Here is a 27,740-nt window from a genome sequence, read left to right on the forward strand (position 1 = left end):
AAATATTTTTATTTTGAATAGTACATTGTAATAAACATATATAAAGTTAAATTATTGTTTACGTCCTGATACTTGACGTCTCTTCTCTACTACTATCTTTACTATTTTAGGGAGAAATTTTATTGGCCGAGACTACTTTCAAAATTGACCCAACGTGAGCATTATTAATACGGTTTCGGACAGGAGATTTATTTCCATTCCTAACAGAAAATAATTGCTCTCACTGATAAGTACTTAATTAAAATAATTATATAATATTAAATAATTTTATATGCGAATTTTCGAGTATTTTCAAACCTAGCGGTAAATATTCGTAAAATTCAGGCACACCCACTTCAATGAATTTTGCCTTCAAATTTGAGTCGTACTGAATCTCAATCACTTCCATTTGCATATAACTGAGCACTAAGTCTAAATTTATTGAGAGAATCGAAGAAATCAAACAAAATTTGTCTTCCAAGGAATTAAAATCTTTAAACATTGTTTCAAAATCTGTTTTAAGATTTGAAATTTTTTCTGCTTATTTTTGTTACGATGCAGTATCATCTAAACTAGATATGTTCTTGTTGCAAGTTGGGAAGTGCGTTAAATCTTTATTTTTCAGTTGCCTTCCACAAGGAAATAGTTTAATGTTTCTATAATTGTGTCAAACAGTTTGTAATGATCTGATCCTTGCCTTGTAACAATAAATTTAAATCGGATAAGTGTTTGGTTCTATCAACTATAAAAGATAAATCTTGCAACCATATTTAATCGGAGAACAAGCTCGTATCTTGATTTTTAGTATGTAAAAAGTTACATATTTCTTCTTTCGAATCCCAGAATTGTTTGAAAACCTTGGGTCAAGATAACCAACTTACCTCGCTGTAGTAAGATAAACCTGAATATGTACTATCTAATTGATAGCTTAATGTGAAAAGGACTCCATTTCAGCCAATTAGAATTTTACATTTTCACGCGTACGACTTTAAATAATCCGTATAGTTTATAAATAAAGTATATTATAATTTCATATGCTAGTTTCGTTTCTAATTCAATTTTTACTTTGCTTCGGATATATTGACTGGGCCACAAAAATGTTCATCTCGGGAAGCATGCGGCCCTAGGGCCGCGAGTTTGACACTCCTGTTGTAGAGGATGCGTAATGAATTATAAGAAAAAAAATCTTCAAATATTGTCTTGTATTGAAAACTTTATGTGTATTTATTAACTCAGCATATCCCCATTGCAAGAATGCAGGAAAAATGTACATGTGTTTTCATTATGTAACAGCCGACCCTGTCATGGGCTTTTTTAGCTCATTCATCTTTATGAGGTTTTATATAAATTTGCCTAAGCGTGGGGTCGGCCACCTGTGGTCTTTTAATCTAATGCTGAGCGACTCCAGTTGCATGCGAAAAAATTAATAATTTATTATCATATCCCAGAAGGAAAGTTGGAAGTTGGCATATGGAGTGCTGACAATCGACATAATATAACAAAAAGTAAAATTAGAAGTCAACTAACAAATAAAAATCTAGAGTCGTGATAGAAAGTTAAAATTAAAAGTTATTAGATTTAATTGCGTATTCCCAAGGCATGCAAAGCAAATCCTTCCATTAATGTAACTATTCATATTTACATATATATTTTTTTTATGTGAATGAATATTATATCGTATTTAAAGTCATTTATTTTAATTCAAAAATCACACACACATACATATATATATATACACACACACAAANTATTTTAAAAGATATATGCGTATACTTATCAATAAGCATTGTCTGAAAATCATTATGCGCAATAAAGAACATTAAAATTTCATATGTTCGTTAACATTTTAAAAATGTTCAAAATTTATAACAAATCACTTTATAATAATCAAAATTATTTTTATAGTATTAAAGGTGTACAGCATGCATTGGTATTATACGTACGAGAATGTAAAGGAAAATGAGGATTTTTATATAGATATAGATATATATATATATATATATATAAGATTATACTATAATATTAAAATATGGTGAATTGTGAGCGGAACATTACAAGTATGGCATTGAGGAGAAGGTTCTCCAAATAGCAAATAAAGGTGTGTTAATCATGTGACCTATTCACAGACGAGTAAGTTTAAGTCTGCTCAACGCTAGTGCAACACAGGCAACTGGTCCAAATCAGTTTTAATATTATGTAGTTTATTGTATGTTTGGAGGTCCCACCTTTGTTGCCATAAAGATGATAAATCACCGAACATGCAGTTTAACATCCGAGAAAGGCACAGATAATGACTGATCAGTAGCAGATCGGGCAGCAGAGTCGGGGAGGTCCTTTCCTGGGATGCCAACGTGACTCGGCACCCAACAGAACAACACATGGAACCCATTTTTATGAAGAGTGATCAAAAAATGAAAAATAAAACATAAAATTGGATTATTACTGTTATTATTTCTGCTAAAATTATTTAACTGGCATAAAACACTCATATTATCGGAGTAAATATAATATCACCGTTTAGAGCTGGAAGAAATCGGTCTCAGTGCCATAAAGATGGCAGCAGCTTCAGCAGTGAAAACGGAGCAAATATCTGGAATTTTATAGCTATAGGTATCATTAGCAATGACGACACCGCAGCCAACATATCTAACAGATTTTGAACCGTCTGTAAAAATAGGTACGTATTCGGAATATTGGTTGCGATGTTCTATGAAGAGTTGGTAAATGAAGGGTGCAACATTAACTTTACTGAATAACATAAATGGGGTAACAAAATGATATGGTAAGATGGTCCATGGTGGCATACAGAATTTGATCTACTGATTGCGAAGGCAATTCACATATATCGAATGTTTGAATGAGTGAGTGCGTGCAAGCTGGAAATTGGCGAGTATGTGATGGTCTAGCAATATACAGTCGCTCCAGGCTTGATGAAATAATATCATACTTTAATGGATGCGATTCATAAGACATGATGCGAAAGTAATAAGTGAGAGACATATGCATGCGACGTAGTTTTAAATGGTAGTTGATGGCAAACAACATATAAACTTTCGACTGGGGATGTACGAAATGAGCCAGAACATATGCGTAAAGCAGTATGGTGTACTGTGTCTGAAACCCGTAGGTTAGAAGCAGTTGCAGTACCGTAAACTGCACATGCATAATCGAACCTAGATAGTATCAAGGCTCGATAAATAGGAAGTAAGGCTTGCGATCCGCTCCCCAAAACATAATTATTTGACAGTAGACGCAACATATTTAATTTCTGCTCGCATCGTTTTCGTAATTGTTTCATATGAGGGATAAAAGTTAGTTTTCTATAAAAAATTGACACCTAGAAATTTTGTATATTGCACAACTGGTATAGTAATGTTACGAATGGTGATATCGGAATAATTATGGATGATGCGTTTGCGACAGATATGAATTCAAAAACTTTTAGAAGGAACTTTTTAGGAACTTTTGCAGTAGCAATAGTCCAAAATCTTATTTACTGCTAACTGAAGTTGCAGCTCGATGACTCTCATTTCGGATCCTGAACAAGAGATGTGTAGATCATCTACATAAATAGAGCCAGAAACAGTAGGTAATAGTAAGCGCAAAACTAGTGAAATATGAATTATGAGCAAAGTGACACTCAAGGCACTGCTTTGAGGAACATCATCGGAGTGAATATATGGATCAGAAAAGATAGATCCAATCTTAACTCGAAAATAGCGTCTCAGCGAGTAATTTTTGATAAAAATTGGCAAATGACCCCGGACACCCATATAAAATAGAGTCTTGATAATTCCGTAACGCCAAGTCCGGTCACATGCTTTCTCAATATCAAAAAAGATAGAGACAAGATTATTACGACGGACAAAAGCATTGCGAATTCGTGATTCTAGTTCAACTATGTTATCGATAGTTGACCTTCCCTTTCGAAAGCAGCTCTGCAAGTTCAGTATTAGGCGCTTCTTTTCCAGGCAATACACACGGCGAGCGTTAACCATGCGTTCAAATGTTTTTGCAAGACAGCTGGTTAATGCTATAGGCTGATAACTAACTGGATCTCTGGAATCTTTACCAGGTTTTAAAATTGGTATTACAATAGCTTCACATCAACTAGACGGGTACGATTGTTCTATCCATATTCTATTGAATAAATCAAGTATATTCATCAACGGCGCCATGTCTAAGTGGCGGAGCATATGATAAGTAATACCACCAAAACCGGTTTTTAGTTTTATATAGTGCTTTTTGCAGTTCCAGAAGATCGAAAGTACAGTTATAAGGTAAGACTCGGCCAACATTGAAATTAATAGCTTTACGTTCAGCGCTGTGTTTAGTCCTTTTGAGAGTTAAACTGAAACTGTCTGAGTCAGAGATGGCAGCAAACGTATCACCGAGTATATTACTTGTGTCACCGGGAGCAGAATATTTGGTACCATTTTTTTCAAGGATAGGAAAATGGAATTTACGATAGATTACATTTGCTCTCTGAACTCTCGACCAGAGTTGTCCGGGAGATACAGTTGATGTAATGGCCAAGACCAAGATTCCCTTTAACTAATTGGTGCTAAGGCTTTTGTTCGCGTAAAAGCCGTAAAATTCGTTGATGTTGGGGAACGGTGGAAGATGTTCCAAAGGCGTCTCTGCTCTTTATAAGCAGTGGCGCATTCCACATTCCTCCAAGGTTTACGATGGCAAGGAAGCGAAGTAGAAGTCATAGGTATACTCGCTTCGACAGCGTGTATGATTGCATATGTAATCGAATCTACAGTAGTATTTATACTGGTACCGATTACCATACTCTTAATGATTTGTGCAAGCTGAGTAAACAGTGTACAATAAACGCGATGATATATGAATACTGATGGTCTAGACAAAATGGGTGCATTAATAGAGTGTGAAACACCGAGAAGAAAGTGATCGCTGTTATGTGAATCATAGTCAATAGAAAATTGAGTAAAAGGCAAGAGATCAGGCAGAAGGCCAAGTCAATGGAATAAAAGTTCACATATGCTCATGGAAATATGTTTTTCGCTTTGGTTTATCAAACAAAGATTATTGTCTTGAATTAGTTTTTCAATTTTATGTCCCCAGAGGCGGAACTGCCCCACAATACGCTATGGCTATTAAAATCTGCTAGTAAAATGTAAGGCTTAGGTAGCTGATTAGTAAAGTAATTCAGATCATTTTGTGAAATGGAGCCATTCGGAGGTTAATAAATGGAACTTAGGGAGATGAGAACATTGATATCTATCTATATAGCAATAGGTTGTTGTCAATATAATGAGGTTGTCAATGGAATACTAATAAATCACTAGGGTACCAAGGGAGCGTGTTTCCCTGTGTTTACCTAAAGAAGGTAAACCCTCTGAGGTGTTTCAAGTTAACCGGTTAACGCCCAGCGTCATATATTTAGGACAGTTCCTTTTTTCAAAGACATTTATTGAGGTGGGAAACTGTTTTCAGAATTTTCTTTTATCTGGGTGAATTAAAAGATTCTCAGATACCACTATGATTATTTCTAATTAGATCTAGAATTATAAGAAGCAAGCACTTTTTGATCTATCAAAGACTTTTTGAATGCCCTAACAGTAGAAAAAGCAATTAATTTCGATAATATATTATACCACTTTTTCCATAAAAACCACTTTTTCTATCAGTTCAATATATAAATTCGGGACAAAACGGGTTAATGAGGGCTATTTTGGACAAAAATGTAGGCGTTACTTCTGAAAGAGAATACAAGTTTGAGCTTTAATAAAATTATAAACGATTTGATGTACTAACAATTTTGCAAAACATGCACCTGAAACACGTTTAATGCTACATTATATTCATTGTTAAATTATTGAAATGGAGCATAAATAGATTTATTAAAGAATTAAATATCACAAAGAATCAACTGATGGAAAATTAAAATTTATAAATTTAAATCTACCAGTAAAACAAAGAAAAACATTTTTATATCAAATTTCATGATACATAGCATAACACCTCAGCAAAAGTTATAATTAATAAAATTAACGCTACGTACGCTTCGCTGATGACGCAAAGAGTAAAGTAGCAAGAACCTCAACAAAAATGTTAATTAAAATGCTGGTGGTGGTAGTGCTAGTGAGTAGTGACTACTTATTCAGCAAGCTTTGATATTTAATTTGACACTAATTTATTTTCAGAAAGTAAGTGTAGCATTTGACCTCCTAGCAATTATTATAATAATCGCCGATAGCGGAAAAATTAATTTTCTTGGATGGAGTTAGAAATTGATATGGGGATAAACTTTTAAATTTATATATATATATTTATACTGTAGGGCGCAATTGCCTTATGAATATAATATACAAATAATTTTGCATAAAAAGTGTGTTTTGTTTGTAATTTAGTTTTTTAAAAATGATAAGCCATTTTTATAAACTTTTTTTTGTTTCCCGGAAACTAATAAAAAGATGAGATGGAGTGCCTGGCCAATGATGCCACTTCCGTACGTTGTAAAATGTTTATTGAATCAATGCCTGTGAGATTAAAATGAGTTGATTAGTTAAAGTAGAATTGAATAGTTAATTGAAGTAAAAGACAACACAAACACTTATAATGAAAATTAGTAGGATAGAAAAGTTATCATTTTTTTTTTCATTTCTTCTTTGACTCCAAAATATTTCTTTCCTCCTTCTAAAAAAAAAATATATATATATAAGCTATATATCTATTAATATTCAAATATATTTTTTAAAATTAAAATTACGTACATTATTAAAAATAAATTTATAAAACAGATTTCTATCACAACTGTAGTAATTAATATCACTCGAGCACTAATGTAATGATTAATAATATGAATTTATTTGAACTAGATTATATGAATTGGGGAGCTGAAATAAGAAACGCCTACTTTATATTTGTGTAATATATGAGAAGGGTGTATAAATCCAGGGCTAAATAGAGACGTCAATGACTGACATCAGAAGCGGCACCAGACTCTCCAAAGGAGTGACCTAGCCCTTCAATTTACTCTTCAAAACTGGGATAAATCCGGCAACCTTGCATGTTTGCTACAAAATACCTGTCTGTGAAGCGGGCACCTCATTCCTTCATAGGAGATAATGCCCGTGGACAACTAGAGTAATCGTTCGTTCGTTCGTTGTTGTAGAACTGGGCATCTGAGGCCTAAATGGCCCTTTTCCCATTCATCTTGAAATATCCCATGACGTGAACATACATAGGAAAGATGTGATGTAGGCTCGGAATAGAACCTGAAATGAGGTAAAAATGAAGAAAGGAGTCACGTGAGGAGTAGCAGGCATGATGGTGGGGCTCCATATCTACATCTTTTGGGTTGGGAGCAAGGAGATGAATAGAGCGACTATTTTCTCGTCATTCAACAGTTCCTGGAGTTCTTTGAGAATGTTCAGGAATTTAGCTACATTACTGGGGGCATCTTGAGGCTTCCTCGTGAAGGTGCGCTGGTGTCTTTTCGGCCTAGCACCACAGGCCGTAAAGCAGGCCGGGTGATCGCCTTGGCAGTTTATGCACCTGGCAGGAAGGGAGAGAGGCTTCATACATTGGTAAGTGAAATGCGCTCCTGCGCATTTCATGCATGCTGGCTCATTTGAACATGATTTTTGAGTGTGTCCAAATTTTTGACATTTGTAACATTGTATGGCGTAACGCCCTCCATGAAATTTCTCTATTTGGACAGGATGAGATAGAAGAAACTTGGTGTTAATAAAGTCCCGATGTTCTGGGGAATCTTGCAGTATCACTAGAAAAAGGGGGAGGGGCTTGTATCCGTCACCACACCTCTTTCGCTAGAGTAATAGCAGTATTGCAGTAAATCTGATAGATCAGAGTGAGAGAATTTCAGAGTGACTGCAAATTTAAAGTCTTATATCCAATCTCTAGGGAATGAATTTGAAGTATAATACTAGGGATGGTATACTTCCTGGCTCATTACCCACCTCTTCTGGAGTATCCATGTGTAAAGTTAGAGAAAGGGATACCTATTGAATTATAGTTACTCTTATTCTAGATGAGTTCTCAATTCAAACTTTGCGGGGTACGATTCTTTTGAGATGATATAGAATATAGTACTTGGTTTTTTAGTATTTTTAGTTGATTTGAATTCAGATCTTAATTTGTTTATATAGCTTCTCATTGTCTCAATATTCAGATTGACAGCTCCATTGGGAAGGTAGTATGGTTTTCCGGTGATTCTTATTGACAACTTGTTTTGCATTATTTTTAGTTTTTTCATTTGTGTTTGGTTTATGCAGTACCAAGTTGGGCATACTTGAAAATAGGTCTGATGCATTGCAAATATGACGCTTTTTTTTAAGCTCAGAGGAAGAGAAGATAAATAATTCAAAATTGGTCTCAGGCAAACATAGGCTGTGTAAGCTTTGTTGGTAACATTTTCTAATATCTGGATATCAATTCAGTTTGTCACTAATAAATTTTTTAATCACTAACGCGTTGAGGTGAGGAAAATAACTTTAAATAAAATTCACATCAAAACATAAAATTAGCAACCACTATGAGAAAATTTCCAAAAAAAATGTGAAAAGTTGGCTGCCCGTTTGCCATATAGTAAATGGCCCGACGATAGTTATTTTTTCCTATTAATCAAGTTAATTTTTAGCAAATTATGTAACATTTATAGATAAATTGGTATTTGATTTTAATTGTTTGGAACTCTTCGTTTAAACCAAAATAAATAACAATTATTTTGCTTTTGAAATTGAATTATTAATAAAATGTAAATTTTGAAAAAATTGCCCACTTTGTAAAAAAAAGTGTTCATCCCGGAAAAACCTTAATTCTTCTCATCAATTAAAGATTACAAATTAGTTTCTGCATACCTTTTTAAACATTGTCTGCCGTAAGGCTCAGACTTAATGTGGTGTTCAAGGCCCTTCAGGCACATTCCCTGAATTGTTTTGAAAAAACAACGTGAAACTATAGTCGTCATTTCTGCATGGAATCAGTTTCAATTTTTTAAACTATTAAATGCAAGTCAAACTCAATATCTTTGCGGACACTATAGAAAAACACTTTTCTTTGAGCGAATATCCATGAAATGACCAAGAAGACCTCATCACTGTATAAGTTTATGATAAACAATACAATAGTTGTCTAAATATTCTCGAAGATGTGACCAAGACAGAAATTGCTGAGTTAATTAGAAAATTAAACAACACAAAAAGACTCATGAAGAACATGACATCTATAACAGAAGGATTAAGAAATGCCCAGAGAATAAAATTAATGAGATCATTGCTATTAAAAACGCATGCCTACGAAATAGTTATTACCCTGATTCATGGAAGAAAGGTTATTTCATACAAAGGTTATTTTATTTTCGAAGCTACGAAAAGACCAGAGACAACCCGAAAACCTTGTACCAATCAGCCTATTCCAAACTCTAAGAAAAGTTTTCGAACGAATGATCTTCAACAGCCATTTCTAGACTTCATACCAAACGAAGAATATGGGTTTGAAAGTAGTTGTCAACTACCAAACAACAATAATTAGACTTATTGACTTCATAAATAAAGCAGTCTACAAAAAAGAATCCCTGCTCCAGGCCTGAAAACGGGACGGAAAAAAGAAAATACTGGTAGAAGAACTATTTCAATATTAGATAATATTGGGGAGAAGTTAATCCTATTCTCAACAATAACAATTCACTGTAAGGAAATTTATCACGGCGAAGAAGCAATTCAAGCTACCAGTTTTTACTCTTTTCCGTCTCGATATATATGGGGTTTCAGCCTGGCCCTGCTTTGTTAATGCTGGCCGGGTCCAAAGCATTTGCACACCTGCCAACTCTTCCGGAAGGTTTCATTTTTATATTTAAAGTGGTAGCAACACTCAGTTTATTCCAATTAACTTTTTGAATTATAATGATAATTATAAATGAGTTTAAACACCACTATATAAAAATAAGTACAATATATAAATAAAAGCATAATCATTCTTGCGCAAGCCAATTTCAACGAGATCAAAATGTAAATATATTTTTGAGTCAGATTGTTTTTCGTTTATTGTTTTACAACCATTCTGGAAATCCATTCTCGGAAAGAGTGAAAGTTGGCAGGTATGCATTTGACCACGTCAAGCATAAAGCCAGAGATGCCAACTTTCTCCGGACAGGAAATATATATTTTAAAGTGGTAGTTTATCAGTTGTGATTCTTGTTTTAATAAATTCAATTTAGTAGATTTTTATCCACCACTATTTCTAAATAATTCGTAGTTTTATATAATTCATCACTTCCTGAAACTAATGTTGTATTATGCTTTTTAAAAATCAAGCAAAAATAATCAAATATTTGCAAAATCTACTTGTAGTTATTTACCGTTTTTGTAAATATTTTGGCGTGTCCGGAGCAGTTGGTATCTCTGATAAAGCTCTCATTAGATAAATGATTCATCAGATGTTTTCTTTTGATATCGGTGAAAATAATGAATCCATGCTTGAAAAAGAGTACGACGTAAGTAAGACCTAATGAACAACTCTCAACTAAACGAAGACTAAATGCTGGCTTCCGACAGGGAAGCATATTGGGACCTATACTCCAACTCATATATAAACGGCTTCCCCTCTGCAGATGATTATACTAACTGCTTAATTGCATTTTATGCTGATGATACAATTGACTTTCAGAATCCAGATCATTCTGTAAAGAAATTTCCATATTCCATACTCCAATTAAAAACTGGTGCGCATCCAACAAAGTAGCCATAAATACTGACAAATCGAAATTAATCATCGAAAGAAAAAATAAGAGACATAAAGTCGTATTATTACCCCTTCTCTAGAGATTGGCTATAAGACTTTAAATTTAAAGTCAGTTACCACTTCTGAAATTCTCTTACTCTGATTCATTTGATTTACTGTGTATACCAGGGGTTTCCAAATGGCGGGCCGCATCCGGCCTTCAAAGCCTTTTTCTGTGGCCCGCGAACTAAAATATATTACATCCAAATATATTACATCCTTGGATCCATGTTTTGCATCCAAGAAAATATTTATTCAAATACAAAAATAATCGCGTATGTTGCTCTCTTTTTTTTATTTATTTTTTATTTTGTGAATATAATTTAGCATGCGCGTATCAGAAATTCTCCTATTTAACTTTTTGAAACCACTCATTTTGGACGAAATTATTTACATTTGTAAATTTTAAAGTGCATAAAAGAGGGAATGAATATCTAAATTCCTTGAATTGAATATCGCATGAGCGGAAAAGAAGAAAAAAAATTAATTTCAGATGCTCGAGAATTTTTTAGTTGTTGCTATAATTCCTAATAAGTCGAAAAAATTTTAATTTATCACAGAATTAAATTTGAAAGTAAAAAAAATCTCGTCACTAAGTTTCAGATTAAGAGAAGATTCAAAATGATACGTAACAAGCATTATTTGTAATGCTTGTTATTTATTTTTTTTTAATACTAAAAAAACTTTTATAAAAATCTGACAGCAATATAAGTTCCTTCAAACATAAAAGAGTCCTATATAAAATTTCGATAAAGTTGTGGCCCACCATTTGACTGGTGTTTTTAATTGCGGCCCCCGGCCTCATGTAAGTTGGAAACCCCTGGTGTATACCATATGAAGGAATGATGTGTGCGCTTCACAGACAATTGCTTCATAAACAACATAAGGCAAACAAGCAGGCTTATCTGATCCTTCTAAGGCTTCTATACTATCAGAGCTGACCTATCAAGCAATATTGGAGCAAACAAGTTTGTGAGTTAACGTTATTTTAGTCTTCGTTATGTTATTACAGAGATGACAACTGCTGCGGCGGACACGCCAAAATAATTTTAAAAACGGTAAATAACTACAAAGTAAATTTTGCAAATGGTTGACAATATTTGCTTGCTTTTAAAAATGTGAAGTATGTAAGAAGTACTAAAAAGTGGTGAATGATATAAACCAACGCATTGTTTAGAAATAGTGGTGGATTAAAATCTACTAAATCGAACTTATTAAACCAAGAATTACAATTAATAAACTACCGCTTGAAAATATTTATTCGCTGTGCTTATGTTAGCTCTTTGCTCCAACAATAAATGATAAGTCGGCCTGTCTAATTCAGGGGCCCTAGATTCTTCCACTCTCTTTATGCATTATACAAATTTGAAGTAGGCGTTACTTAATTCAGTCATAGTAATTATTACAATTGTAATAATAATCTATCATGTAAATTTATTGATAATAATAAATATCGTATGTAGTTTTTACATTAAAAGAATATATTTGAATATAAATATAGTTATGTAGCATTAAAACAAAAAAAGAAGAAGAGGAAGTAGAAGTAGATGAAGAAGAAGAAAGAAATTAAAAATACTTGGGGCAACATTAAAAGCTTATACAAATGGTTTCTTACCATTTTTAAAAAAATATTTTTATAATATGGTTCACCAAAACTCTGTTTTTTTGTTAACCGATATAATTTTTATATTATATTCATAAGAATATGGCTTTTACTTATTGTAAAAGTTGACAAGTTTATCCCCATATTAATTGCAAATTCCATCTATAAAAAAAAAATTTTATGTTGTCGGATTGGCGATCGATAATAATTATTATAATAATTGCAAGGACACGATGCCATTGCTGTGCTAGTGTGCTTTCTGAGAAAAATTTAATGAATTGGAAGCGATAGCAAATCAATTTGTAAAAGCTGTAAAATAAATATAATTATGCCTATTTTTTAAAAGAGTCACCAAAAATATTGTGTTATGATAATTCTGCATATTGGTGGGAGGTCAGTATTTGGCAATTACTAAACTAAGAATTATTTAAGTTTTGTTACAACTAGAAAATGTTTTATTACAAAGCGAAGCAAGTTAGCATCTCTGTAAATGTATCGTTAAATAAAATAAAGTAGTAAACTAGGAAAAATGAATTTTAATTTAAACCTTTGTTGACAGTAGCGAGGATATCAAAGGGGAATTGAACATTTAAATCTTAGATAAAAAATAATGGAAATACATCAAAGATGGTCGACCGTACTATGAACGGGTCAGAGAACTGGCGTTGCATCAGAAAAGTTCTGGGTTCGAATTTCGGAAGTGTTGGGAATTTTATCTCCAGCCGTTAGATGGAATAAAATAGCTACGAGTTATTCCTCTTGGCGAGGGTGAAGCATATTTTAAATCTACTCTATTATCCATGGATTCTATTAAATAGTCTTCACGTTAGGGGGACGTAGGTGCGCTGAAAGAAACGTAACGCCCACTTTTCGTTCAAAACTAATTCAATTTTTAAGTAACGCCTACATTCTTATTCGTACAAAGCGACTACCATAAAACGTAAACACTAGCTTCTTCGTGATTTTCTGCATTAAGCATTGAAATTTTATGATAGTATTGTAATTTTAAAGAAGGTCTTGCAATTCGGTACGTTCTTCTTGAAGTTTCTGCTATAAATCTACACGGAAATCGGTCCTGTGAGATACCATATACCAAACGATGCAAGCAAATAGTGTTCTAAATAAAGTAGATTTGTTTGCAATACACTAATAACTTCATCATCATCTGTTCGTAAATATAATTATTTTTCAAACTTTGTTTGAAAACAAAATTGCTAAAAAATTTTCGATTTTGATATTCTCAGAGAGACATAAATTTTAGTTTCAAATTGTATTTTGATATGTTCCACAATTTACAATAAAAAAAAAACTGTGTGATAAGGTAGATACTAAAGATCACAGTTTGAATTTGAAAATCTATAAAAAGAAAATATGTATATCAAGAAAATTGCAAATTTTCTAGAAAAAGTTTGCACCGGGTTCTAATTTCTTCAGGATCAAAAGAAATATTGAAATCATAATCCCCGATGAGTTTTGACGAGCAGTTTTAGAATAAATGTATTACAAAACATCTCTTCCATTGTCTAATTTTGGAAATAACTGTTTATAAATCTTCGATTATGGAATCGGACACACTAAATGACAAATATATATGGAATTCTAAAATGAAAACTGCCATTGTGAGCATTAAATAACAAATTTAGGTTTTGAATGCACAAGTGGGCGACCTTTGCGCTAAAATACAAACTGAGGTAAACAACGTTGAAGAGCACAAAAATATTATTAAATGCAGACAGCTGTTTCGGCTGCTCAAAGGGCAACCTTCATCAGTGCAACAGATGCAACAACTGTTGCACTGATGACGGTTGTCCTTTGAGCATCCAAAACAGCTGTCTGCATTTAATAATATTTTTGTGCTCTTTAGCGTTGTTTACCTTAGTTTAAATTTAGGTTTTATTGATTCTGGCGCATTAATTACATGACACAATGTAGTACGTTACCAATCCCAACCCCTAAAAAAGCTTTGCTAACCCCAGTAGTTGGGAGCTAATGGAAGATATTTTCGACCACAACTTGTTGCACAGGGTAGTAGGTGTTTGCGTACTGATGCAGTATGTTCTGTTGTAATGGTGATCGGCGTTGAGTAGAACTCTCTACTTATAGCAACATTTGGCATATTATCACTTTTAGCGTGAGGAGAGTCATACGAGAGGGAAGTGCATTAGTTTCTGTCCTGATTTTCGAATAGATTAAATACTTTTAAATTAGGAAACTATATGGAACTGAAAACTATATTGAACATAATTCTTGAAGAAAGCGTCGAGGACGTTTTTAAAAACTGTTCTTGAAAATTAAATACGATAAATATTAAGGAAAAGGAAAATATCGTAGAACATTCCTGTAAAAGTGAGAAAGGGGGAGGGTCAAGGCATGGCACCGGTTTAACAATGCTTGATAATAGCATAATATTTACATGTGATTTAACAATGTCTCAGAATAATTTGTATGAAAAAGAACGAACTATAAATTTTAGAATATAACATAATTATAAAAAATAATAAAAATATTAATAAAAAGCTGGATTTTTTTATTGCTCATACCTCATACCTTATACCATGGAGTATCACAGATGCCAACTGCTCCGGACACGCCAAAATAATTAAAAAAAACGGTAAATAACTGCAAAGTAAATTTTGCAAATATTTGACTATTTTTGCTTGCTTTTCAAAAGGTGTAGCATGACATACGTACTATAAAGTGGTGAATTATATGAGTCTACGAATTATTTATAAATAGAGGAGGATAAAAATCTACTAAATTGAATTTATTAAGCCAAGAATCACAATTGATAAACTACCACTTTAAAATATATATTTGCTGTCCGGAGCAAGTTGGCATCTCTGGAGTATATGTGGGTAAAACTGTTTTTCCCGAAAACTATTTGATATTGTTGAAAAATGCGAATCTGCTATTTCGCGCCGTCAAAGGCTCACAGACAGCACAGAGGGCAATAAGACACATCCGGAAACCTGTTAACCCTTTCAATACGGCGAAAAATCAGCAGGGGTGAAAGCGACACGGAAAAGAGGAAGGCTGGTAGTAAAACCATTTCAGTTATAGCTAGTTTTGGGAAGGAGTTTACCTATTCTTTTTTTTAAATTTTTCAAGAATATCTACTTTATCTTGGAAAAGAAGCAGTTTTATATATATGCCAGAATTATAAAAGAAATCTTGATAGTTACAGATATTTCATTTTTTTCGAAAAAAATGCTGGAATGAAATGTTTTACGTACCAGGTTTTTCTCTTTTCCGTCTTGCTATATAAGGACTTTCACCCATGGACTGGGGCAGCACATCTTCTCACAACTTTAATCCAGGGGAATTCCCCATCCAACTGATGTACTACTGAATCAACTCATGCCTCACCTCATCATGGACTTATTATCTGATCCTAACGTTGAACTGTATATGACCTCTAGTCTAAATGCCAAAACAGTATAGATGAATCGGTTAGAAGCGCTTAACGCCGAATTCCACTCATATCAATCAAAATCATTCAGACTGGGACAGCTCATGTTCCGTCCGGTGCGAAAGGGTTAAACGACAATTTACTGGACAGGTGTGCTGGTGCGAACAGTCAAAACATCAACAAACCTCTAATGTCGCTTATTTGGACGTTTTCTCCGAATCATACCTATTCTGGTAAAAATGTGTCCGAAATCGCTTTTTAATTCTCTACGATGATCTTCAACTGCAGTATCATGTAGATTGCCAGCATGATGGATGTCATGGGTATTCGAATTTGTAACTCAGCTTTTACGTTTTGCAAAATACGTAAAATAGATCGCCTTGTATGCACAGAATACAGTACCTCTATACCAGCAAAGAAGCCAGATCTGCCTCCCTAGAGGGGAAGCAGCTCACGCCAATAATATGCATCAGCTCAAAGAATACGTACTGTGTTCTACAAGCATCGCCAATTGATGATAAGTTCCAAAAAACGAAGAGAAAGGTATAAACATTTTAAATGCAATCTAGATGATTTTAGATGTAATATTAAGAAGTTATAGTTAAGAATCAATAATGTAATAGTAGGGAAAAACTTTAATAGCTAGAGTTTTTTAATATACTTTTCTAATAATGAACTAATAGCTTTTTGTAAACTAATAGCTTTTTAATAAATTTCTGACGCTGATTCTGAAAAGGACTTCCGTTATTGTCAATCACATCAAAGTTTCTTAAAAAATAGTTTTTTTTATATATTTTTTAATCATTGTAATCAAGAATCAACAATCGTTTAATAAATTAAAATTTTAAAGTTATGTACCAATTCTTATGAATTTTTTACACTCAATCGAATAGAATTAATTACAAGCTCATAAGAAGCATTTGTTTTAAAGTTGTGCGCATTTTATGAGATTAAAATGTCTAAGAGAGAATGATTTGGAATAATAATTTTAAAAGAAGTTGAGTAAAATATTTCCCATATAACTTATAATACTGGGCGGAATAAAACTAATAGTTAGTTGTACAAACATTTGTTTAAATATAAAAACATATCCCATAGGATGAAATTAAAAAAAAATGCATATAACTTTGAAATAATAAATGTTTTTTATTTGACATTGATTTTTATTCAATTCAGCATTAAAATTGCATAAGAAACTATACTGATTATTTCCATAAAAATTTTAGATTTCCGAAATTCTCTAATTTTTGAAGCAATGGACCATAAGCAAGTACATAAAAATGCTCATATCCTTGAAACAAATTGTCATATAAACTTGCAATCGGATTTTATTTAATTCTGCTTAATATTCTAATAAGTAATAACAATCTGCTCAGTAAATAATTAACATAGGTAAATTGCGAAAAAATAATATGTACTGAAAAATAACAGTTTTTTGATCAAACATGAAAAAGTGAGATAGTTATTATGAAGTGTACTTTAAACAACCTCAAAATAAGCTTAGGTATAACTAAATTGACTTCATACACCTCAATAAATACCTGACTCTCTTCAGTTGAAATAACGTGAAATTTTTATACCTCATGAATACCTCTTTTGCTACAAGAATCAGAAAATCAACCTGGTCTACCTTAGAAATCACTTTATCAGTCTGATTGATATAAAGTGAATTTAAAACATCCTCAAAATTAGCTTAGATATAATAAAATGACTTTATACACCTCAATACCTTACTTTTTTTTAGTTGAAATAAGGTAAATTTTTCTATACCTCATAAATACCTCTTTTGTAACAAGTGTCAGAAAAGCAACTTGGTATACCTTAGAAATCACCCTATCAGTCTGGTTGATATAAAGTGTATTTAAAACAACCTCAAAATAAGCTTAGGTATAAATAAAAAGACTTCATACACCTCATAAATACCTCACTTTCTTTAGATGACAAAAGGTATATTTCTTATACCTCTAAATACCTCACTCTTGTTAGTTGAAGTGAGGTAAATGTTTTTATGCCTCATAAATACCTCTTTTGTTACAAGTGTAAGAAAAACAAACTGGTATACCTTAGAAATCCCTCACTAGTCCGGTTGATATGAAGCGAACTTAAAATAACCTCAAAATAAGCTTAGGAATAAATAAAATGATTTTATACTCCTCAATAAGAACCTCACTCTCTTTAGTTGAAAAAAGGTGAAATTTTTTATACGTCATAAATACCTATTTTGTTATAAGTATCAGAAAAGAAACCTGTATACGTTGAAAATCACCTCATCAGCCTGGTTGATTTGAAGTGAATTTCAAACAACCTTAAAATGAGCTGAAGTGTATATGAAAGAACATCGTGCACCTTAATTACAACCTTTTCGAGGTATAATTTTTATAGTTGTTTTCTCAGCAACCTTAAATGTACGTCATATATACCTCAAAACAACCTCGATAAATCAAAAATACTTCAAATATACCTTAAATTTTTGCAAGGGTTGTTTCAATTCAATGTCAGTATTTTTATTCAAGTTGGTTTTTTGGTTCGTTGGAGCATAATACAATTCCCCAAAAACGCTATCTTGATCAAATATAATTCCAACTTGTTCAACTCTAGCGATAGAAGGTCTCAATTTATTTACATAATTCCCGATATAAATTTTTATAAATAAATGAAAATATTTAACAATTTATTTACTTAATAATTGTTAATAAATAACAATTTATTTACATAATTCCTGATGGAAAAATTGTTGGAGAAAAACTTGGTGTGCAACAGGGCTTAGAGCTACATAAGAATGAAAGGGCTACCTAAACAGGTCTCACCTGTGAATATAACTTTTTGTAGGTCGCGTCGAAGTATACATATGACAGAATTCACTGTAAAATAAATGTGAGAAGAAAATGAGACAAGTCGCAATAAATACTCGCGTGATTTAAGGAAGACATGTCGTGAAATGTTTCCCGTGAGATTTTCAAATGATCAAAATCACAACAAATTTGAGTTTTTCAATTAAATCTGCAGTCGGTTTCTTTCTACAAACTACAAATTTTATACAATTTAATAATGCAATCAGAATTTTTTTAAATTTACTCGTATGAATGCTAAGTGACCGCTAAGTTCCTCTCCATTCTACATGCTACAGCGTAGGGAGTGATTAAAAAATATTTAAATTTTGATTTCTCAGGAACTATTCAACCGATTTTTCTCAAAGTTTGTATTTTGTCACGTAAAATTATATTCTTTAAAATGAAGCAAAAAATAATTATATCTTACAATTCCAAATTTTTTCGACTGTTATTGAATAGAATAATAAAAAATAATATATGTTTAACTTAAAATAATAAATATTTAAATATATGAATATTTTTGAACAATAATTGCATGCAAAAACTTTTCAATTTGCTTAAAATGTTTTCGAGGTATAGCGAAATATGGAAAATTTGAAAATTTGCGTAAAATATTCTCAAAGTATAGCGAAATATGGAAAATTTGAAAATTTGCTTAAAATGTTCTCGAGGAATAGCAAATTATGGAAAATTTGAAAATTTGCTTAAAATGTTCTCGAGGTATAGAGAAATATGGAAAATTTGCTTAAAAGGCTCTCGAGGTATAGCGAAATATGGAAAATTTGAAAATCTGCTTAAAATGTTTTCGAGGTATAGCAAATTATGGAAACTTTTGAAAATTTGCTTAAAATGCTCTCGAGGTATAGCGAAATATGGAAAATTTGCTTAAAATGTTCTCAAGGTATAGCGAAATATGGAAAATTTGAAAATTTGCGTAAAATATTCTCAAAGTATAGCGAAATATGGAAAATTTGAAAATTTGCTTAAAATGTTCTCGGGGTATGGATAAATATGGAAAATTTGATTCGAACTTTGGAGCGCACTACTGACCAAAATATTGTTGACCTAACTGTACCCCCCCCTCTCTCTATCAGTAAAGAGAGAGGAAATTTAAACGAGGATAAATCACTAGGGTACCAAGCGAGTGTGTTCCCTAAAGAAGGTAAACCCCTGAGGAGTTTCAAGTTAATGAGGGCTGATTTGGAGAAGTATGTAGACGTTACTTCTGATAGTGTACGCAAATATAAGATTTAATAAAATTCCAACAGATATGACGCCCTAACTATTTAGTAAAACATACACCTGAAGCAGGCTTAATTCTTTCATCGTTAAATTATTGAAATAGAACATAAATAGATGTATTAAAGAATTAATATTTAGAAAATTAAAATTTCCAAATTTAAAGCTACCAGTTAAATAAAAAAAATATTTTATTAATTTAAATTTACTTCCTAAAATTACTATTAAATCATCTTTATAATTATATACCTGAGCAATGGCTCATCATACTAATTTTCTAATTTCAATTCTAGGAACAAAGACCCCAAGGTTACACCAGAAGGATCTGCAACACATGATGAAGAGGTAGCCTCAGGCACCTCGACCAAACTACAGGATTAGGGCAGAGCTACGTGCACGAACTTTAACCCTATCAATATATGAACGCTACGTCCGTATCGTTAGATGATAACGTAAAGCGAATGTAGCAATAAAAAAAATAAAAACAAAACATCAATTCTCGTGTTGTTGGCTTCTTAAAAAAGTGTGGGTGAAAGTATCCTACTTTTACAAGTTTTTCTGTTTAATCTGCTACTTATTCATAAAATTTTTTTTCTCCGAAAGTATAGAAGCTGACCGCCTTGTAATTATTATAATAATAATTATTAATGGCAAACCGATAGCAGAAAAATTTATTTTCTTAGATGGAGTTTGCAATTGATATGGAGATAACTTATTAATTTACAGTTTTATACTGTAGCGCAATATCCTTTTGAATAAAAATTATTTTGACGAACTATAATAATTTTGCTTAAGAAACTGTGTTTTGTTTGCAATTTCAAGTGTTTTAAAAGAACTCCAAATGTTTTAATCTTACGGTTATGCATTGGCTGATTCTATAGCCCGATCTGCCAGTTCTTCCTTAACCCCTTGGGGACGGATGATTCAGAAAAGCATTCGTACAAGATCAGAATCAAGTTGTAATTAAATAAAAAACGGTAACTTAAATGTAGTCTTTGCTGATTTGACAGACTTACTTTGCTTTTACTTTAATTACTGTTACTTTAATCATATATATAATCAATGTTAATTCAAAGCATAACTAAATAGTTTTATTTTAAGCAAAGTATTGGTGAATTAAATAAATCAAACAATTATAACTTCTCCCACAAATAAACTAACTAAGAAATACTTTGATTACCAGCTTTACATTTTTACCCTGATTGATAAGGTTTTATGCTGTCACGTATTTGTGACAGTCGGCGCGAAAGGGTTAATAATATCTTTACCATTCTCAGACATTAAACTACATATTCGGCAGCTTATCGTGTCCCTTTGGCAGCAGCATGTACTGAAAATTTAGGCAAAAAAAAATAAGAAAATGAATAAAGACGAATAAAAAAATACCTTTTTGAATATAATGTGTAGCTTTCTAATCAATTTAAGATCCGAATTCCCAGCACCAAGATTAGGTATAAGTAAGCATAACTGCAAGACCAAGATAAACTACTTGCTAAATGCATCAAGAATTTGTTCCTCTGCTGAGTTATCATTACTATATACAAGGGGTGGTCAACCTGATGCTCGCGAACCACATGCGGCTCTTTGAAGGATCATTTGTGGCTCTCGATATATGTACCCGAGTTTCCTTTCCATTTTTGTGCTATTATATTTTTAAAAAATTATTATCGTTCCGTATGTGTTTGAAAATGTCTTTTAAATTACTGAGAACAAATAGACTAAGTGCAACGTTGTTCAATTCAAGGTGAGTGTTTTCCATTTCCAATACAATTATGACCCAAAAAGCATCTGGAGAATTAGAATTAATATCGATGCAAGAAGATTACAAGACTCTAAAATTAAAATATAAGTTGACGTCGATTACTGAATTTTGGAAATTTGTACCAGAATCGAAGTATCCTGAATTAAAAAAGGTTGATTGTAGAATTATTTCAATATTCGGAACAACGTACTTATGTGAATCATTTTATTCCACTTTAAAATTCGCGAAATCCAAACACCGATCAGTATTAACTAACCAACATCTCAAATAATTACTAAGAAGTGCTGTCACCAATTATTCACCAAATTTTAAAGAATTATCAAGAGAAGTAAAATAAATGTGCTTAATTTTTAATATTTAAATTCGATGCACATATTTTGTACTTTCATTTATATGTTTTCTATAAATATAATTTATGTAAAAAAAAATTAATACCTTTTTTGCATACCTTTTAAATACGTATTTAATTGCGGCTCGCGAAAAATTTCATAATTTGAAAAATGGCTCAACTGTCAAGGAGCTTGGCCACCCCTGCTATATACTTTTCAAATAAATGAGGGCTGATTTGGAGAAGAATGTAGGCGTTACTTCTGATAGGGTATGCAAGTATTACCTTTAATAAAATTCCAACAAATATGACGCTCTAACTATTTAGTAAAACATGTACCTGAAAAAGGCTTAATTCTTTCATCGTTAAATTATTGAAATAGAGCATAAATAGATGTATCAAGGGATTAACTCTTAGAAAAATAAAATTTCTAAGTTTAAAGCTACCAGTAAAGTAAAAAAATATTTTTTTAATAGTACAAATTTATTTCATCAGGTTTTGTATGAATTTTTGTTTATTTAATGATAATATAAACGCTACGTCCGCTTCGTTAGGCAATAACGTAAAGCGTATGTAGCAACAAAAACATTAAATCTCGTGGTGGTGCGGTGGCTTCTTAAAGAAGTGTGTTAATCCTAATTTTACAAATTTTACTCTTTAATCTGCTACTTTTTTAAGAATTTTTTTTTCAGAAAGTATAGAAATTGACCTCCTTGTAATTATTATATTTATTTTCTTAGAAGGAGTTTGCAATTAATATGGGGATAAACTTATTAATTTACAGTTTTATGCAGTTGCGCAATATCCTTATGAATAAAAATGATTTTGGCAAACTATAATAATTTTGATTAAAAAACTGTGCTTTGTTTGCAATTTCAAATTTTTTCAAAGAACTCCTAATGTTTTAATCTTACGGTTATACGTTGACTGATTCTACAGCACGATCTGTCAGTTCCTCCTTAATAATATCTGTACCATTATCAGACATTAAACTACATATTCGGCAGCTTATCGCGTCCCTTTGGCAGCAGCATTGGGACCTTCAGACTCAAAATAAACTTTATAACATCAGAACAGATCTAGACCCCTAACCTGTATTGCATCTACGCAATGCTATGAAAAAATTTTCTCAACGACATTACAAGTTGAAACCAATGCATAGAATATTAATATTTATACTTGACGTCTAAAAATATTGTATTTAAGAAAGCTGAAGTGATAGAAAAAGGAGATCCATCTGGCGTTTAAGAAAATATGTAGACCACTTTTTGTAGCCGGGCATTAATAAGCTAATTAGTCTCATATTCTCCTAGGAGTCTTCATACTGACTGTAACAGCAGCAAATCGTTGCAATGACTTTACGCATGCGCACTTCTTTCGTCCTCCCTCTGTTGCAACAGCCAGCTATCACCGTCTCACTGGTTTCAAGAATTGGATGGCATACCTGCCAACATTCACTCTTTTCGAGAATGGATTTTCCAAGTGGTAGTAAAACAATTACCTAAAAACTATATTCTTTAAAAATATATTTATATTTTAATCAGGTTCAAAATCGCTATCGCAGCGACTAATATACTTTTATATATTTGTTGTAATTATTTATATGTAGTGGTGGTCAAACTGATTTAAAATTATTATTATAATTCAAAAATTTTAGTGAAATATCATGAATTTCGCGAGCACTTTAAAAATGAAAATAAAATCTTCCGGGAAAACCGGAAGAGTTGGCAGGTATAGGATAGGGTTCAATTTTCGTCGCTGTTGCAGACTCAGAGATTCAATCCGATTCGTATATATTTCTAATCTCAAAGGGAAAATACAATGAAATCACGTATGATTTTAATGTTAGCATTATTCAAAACATAGTGACTTATCTATATATATATTTCTCTTACACGGCACCAAAAAAAAGCCTCATTACAACTCCCCGAATAGCAACGTTAGAAAATCGACCAATGATTGCTGCTAAAAATGTCACATGGCAAATGACACATGAGGTGGCTCAACATATAGCGCTTTTGAAAACGGAAACAATAACCAGAGTGAGCATTATCAGGTTGTTCAATTCAGATTCCTGCCCTAAATACATGATAATATTTAATTTAAACTGGCTCTGAAAAATATAAATGCTGTAGCCAGCCATAGAATTTTTTGAAAGTTAACTTAGCAACATAAAACAAAATGACATAGAAGCGCAACTAGATCAAAATTATGATACCTGAGCGTTTGACGTAACAAATCCTTCAATTCTATAAGTGTTGTATCGCCAAAAATGAGTGAAAGCCCTTATATAGCAAGACGGAAAAGAGAAAAACCTGGTACGTAAAACATTTCATTCCAGCATTTTTTTCGAAAAAAATGAAATATCTGTAACTATCAAGATTTCTTTTATAATTCTGGCATATATATAAAACTGCTTCTTTTCCAAGACGAAGTAGATATTGTTGAAAAATTTAAAAAAAGAGTAAGTAAACTCCTCCCCAAAACTAGCTATAACTGAAAAGGTTTTACTACCAGCCTTTCCTCTTTTCCGTCTCGCTTTCACCCCTGTCGCCAAATGCCCAGATTAACAATTGTGTTTTTAAGGAAATTTTACAACTTCATATTAAACTTCTGTTGTGTGTCTGAATACTGACATTTAGAACAAAATTAAGGTTTAGAATTGCCTCGGAGAAATTTGAATTGTTAACAATGACTTAAACAAAAAGTTTTATTTTAACTGATAAATACTATATTATAATTTTAACTTTTTCTATGACTATACTCATTTTCTTACTCTTTGTTTTTTATACATTTTATATTTTTGTGATAAAATAAAGAACTTATAGTTGTTCTGCTTCTGAACACTGATGAAAACGCAAAATGATGGGCTTCATCAACAATCAAAAATATATACATTTATTTTACAAATTCCATATTAGGGTGGCGCCATTCAGAGAATTAAAAATACAAAATTATCTTTAGCGAAGCCGATGCTTTACATCCGGCGTTCAGTGGCAGACTACTATTTCATATTGTTTTACAACACATGGCTTTAGCCCTTTTGTGGGAAAGACTTTAAAACAAAACTTACAACAGTTACTTTTCTCAACAACTGAAATTTAGAATAGTGTGATTAAGAAAAATATGTGAACTGTTTGCAATTTCAAATTAATATTGAAATGCACAGGTTTAGAATTTTCTACAGTTAAAGTTTTCGGAACTTCAGTGTTCAAAAAAGTATACAAAAGCTAGACGTTAAGAACGTATCCAATGACCGAGCAAAGCGAGGATTGGATTGCGAAGCAATCCGAAAAGAACTGCGAAAGCAGTTCCGGGGGTTGACGAGCGCCAGCGAGCAGGGGGCGAAGCCTCCTAGTGTTTATATAAAATATTTGAATACATTTGAAAGATTTTTTTGTCATACATTAAAAGACATTTTTATTAGAAAAATGTATTTTAAATGTTCTTATTTATGCAAACCTTAGTTGAATTTTTTATTAAATATTTGTAAAATAATATAAATTTTTAAAAACATTGGTTAAAAATATATTGATAGGTCTTGATTTAGAACAGTGTTTCTAACCTCATATATTCCTAAAATAAATTTTTAAAATTCTAAAGTGGGATTAATCTGCTAATCTCAATTAGATTTAAGTTATTTTTAGTTCGTTTTGTTAATTATGAAAAATGTACTGAATAGAAAGTTTTCTTTATTTAATTTTCTGAAAGTATTTTGAATTAATTGTGAGAAACTAATAGCATAAATCTTTTCTTCTATTAGTTTATTTCACACTTTTAATTGTTCATGCACAAGTGAAGAGAATATATATATAAATGCATATCTGTCTGCCTTTTTTTTTTTTTTTTTTACTTTTTATTGCAGATATTCTCGAATGGTAGTAAAATAACTATTAACAGTCAATTAGGCAGACAATCGCTTATGAATTTTGCTAGAACATAGCTGAACATTCAAATAAATATCAAACTGTTTAAATTAATTCTTTTTACACTAGTGAAAATAACTTTAAAGTGATTTTATTAAACCATGAATAAAAAAGGAAAGCGTTGCTCTTGAATCATTAAAAAATAAAAATATAATGTTCAGCGAAATAAGGAAAAGGTGGCGGCTATTTAGCAGTTTCTAAAAGGTTAGAAAGCAGTATTTTTTAATTAATTAATTTTTATTTAATTATTTTTAATAATATATTTTTTCTGGTAGAACAAATTTCATTTTTTATTTGCTATTAAAACGTAGTTATTATTAAAAATTAGAGCGATTGTTTTATTAGAAAAGATTTTTGAAAAATTATGTTTCATAAAGAAATGCTAAGCAAAAGCTAAAAAGAAAAATACAAACTTTTTTAATTATAAATATATAACTGTCAGCAATTTTTACAAAAATTATTTTCAATTCAATTCTACTCTTGGTTAATGAAGGGACCATCAATCATGGGTGAAAGCCCTTATATAGCAAGACGGAAAAGAGAAAAACCAGGTACGTAAAACATTTCATTCCAGCATTTGTTTCGAAAAAAATGAAATATCTGTAACTATCAAGATTTCTTTTATAATTATGGCATATATATAAAACTGCTTCTTTTCCAAGATAAAGTAGATATTGTTGAAAAATTAAAAAAGATAATAAGTAAATTCCTCCCCAAAACTAGCTATAACTGAAATGGTTTCACTACCAGCCTTTCCTCTTTTCCGTCTCGCTTTCACCCCTGCCATCAATGGGCAATTATTGCAAAAACTATCATTTTGAATGAAAAGTTTTGGAAAATTTCGTACGAAATTTTGATTATATGAAATTTTATAAATACGGCAATGGTGCACAAAACCGAGTCCTTAAATTTTCTCTTAATAATCAACTTCATAAACAGAATCGCTTAAATTTTTATGTGCATGAAATCAGATCGATCGCCGACCGGCCTGTGTAGGGGGCAGGGAACTGTCCTTGCATCAGAAAGGTCCTGGGTTCGAATCCCGGGCAAGGCATGGATGTTTCTTTCTCTCTCTGCGTGTTCTATGTCCTTTCTCCTTTGTGTGTGAATGTGACCCGCCCTATAAACGGGTTGTGGTTGTTTGAATGTGGCAGAAGTCGAATTCCTGGCGATAGATGGCGCCACTGAAGAACAGGAACAATCGCACCCCCACTGCCTAAGCAGGCATACGACAAAAAAAAAAGAAAATCAGATCGATCTTTAGCTTAAAAAATAAAACATTTTTAAGGAACAAAAAAGCTGTATTTTTTTAGTGTAAATTGGTTATTCTATGGAAATATGCTAAGACTCGGTATTGTTCATCATTATCGGTTAAAATTGGGTATATATAGAAATGATGAAAAAGAAAACGCCTTTCTTCCCACGTAAATATTTTCATAGAAACAAAAATAATAATTTGATTTTATTGCTCTGAGAAACTTTCGGGAGTTTAATAAATCAAGGAAGATAACTAACATATTTGGAATTCTTCGCCAATTAAGTGAAGGGACCAGATTCAAGAACAGAAATTACTAATAAAATTTTTATTACATTTCTCTGTAATGCTATAGACTTCATGTGTCTATCGTTGATAGTTGAGGTACCATAAACAATTTTCCAGGAATTTTTATTTGGAGTGTTATAAAACATACTACCAGTGGTTCTGTGAGACTGACTATGCCTGACTCAATGCGACAATACCATTCAGCAGGAAAAAGAAATCTAGCATATTTAAAACGTGATGTAATCCTTTTTTTTATATATATATATATNAAAAAAAACTCTAAAATTTGAATTATATATATATATATATATATATTGTATATAATTTTTGCAAAATGTAATTTTATG

This window comes from Parasteatoda tepidariorum, chromosome 9 (genome assembly GCF_043381705.1).
Source record: "Parasteatoda tepidariorum isolate YZ-2023 chromosome 9, CAS_Ptep_4.0, whole genome shotgun sequence".
In the NCBI taxonomy this organism is placed as follows: Eukaryota; Metazoa; Arthropoda; class Arachnida; order Araneae; family Theridiidae; genus Parasteatoda; species Parasteatoda tepidariorum.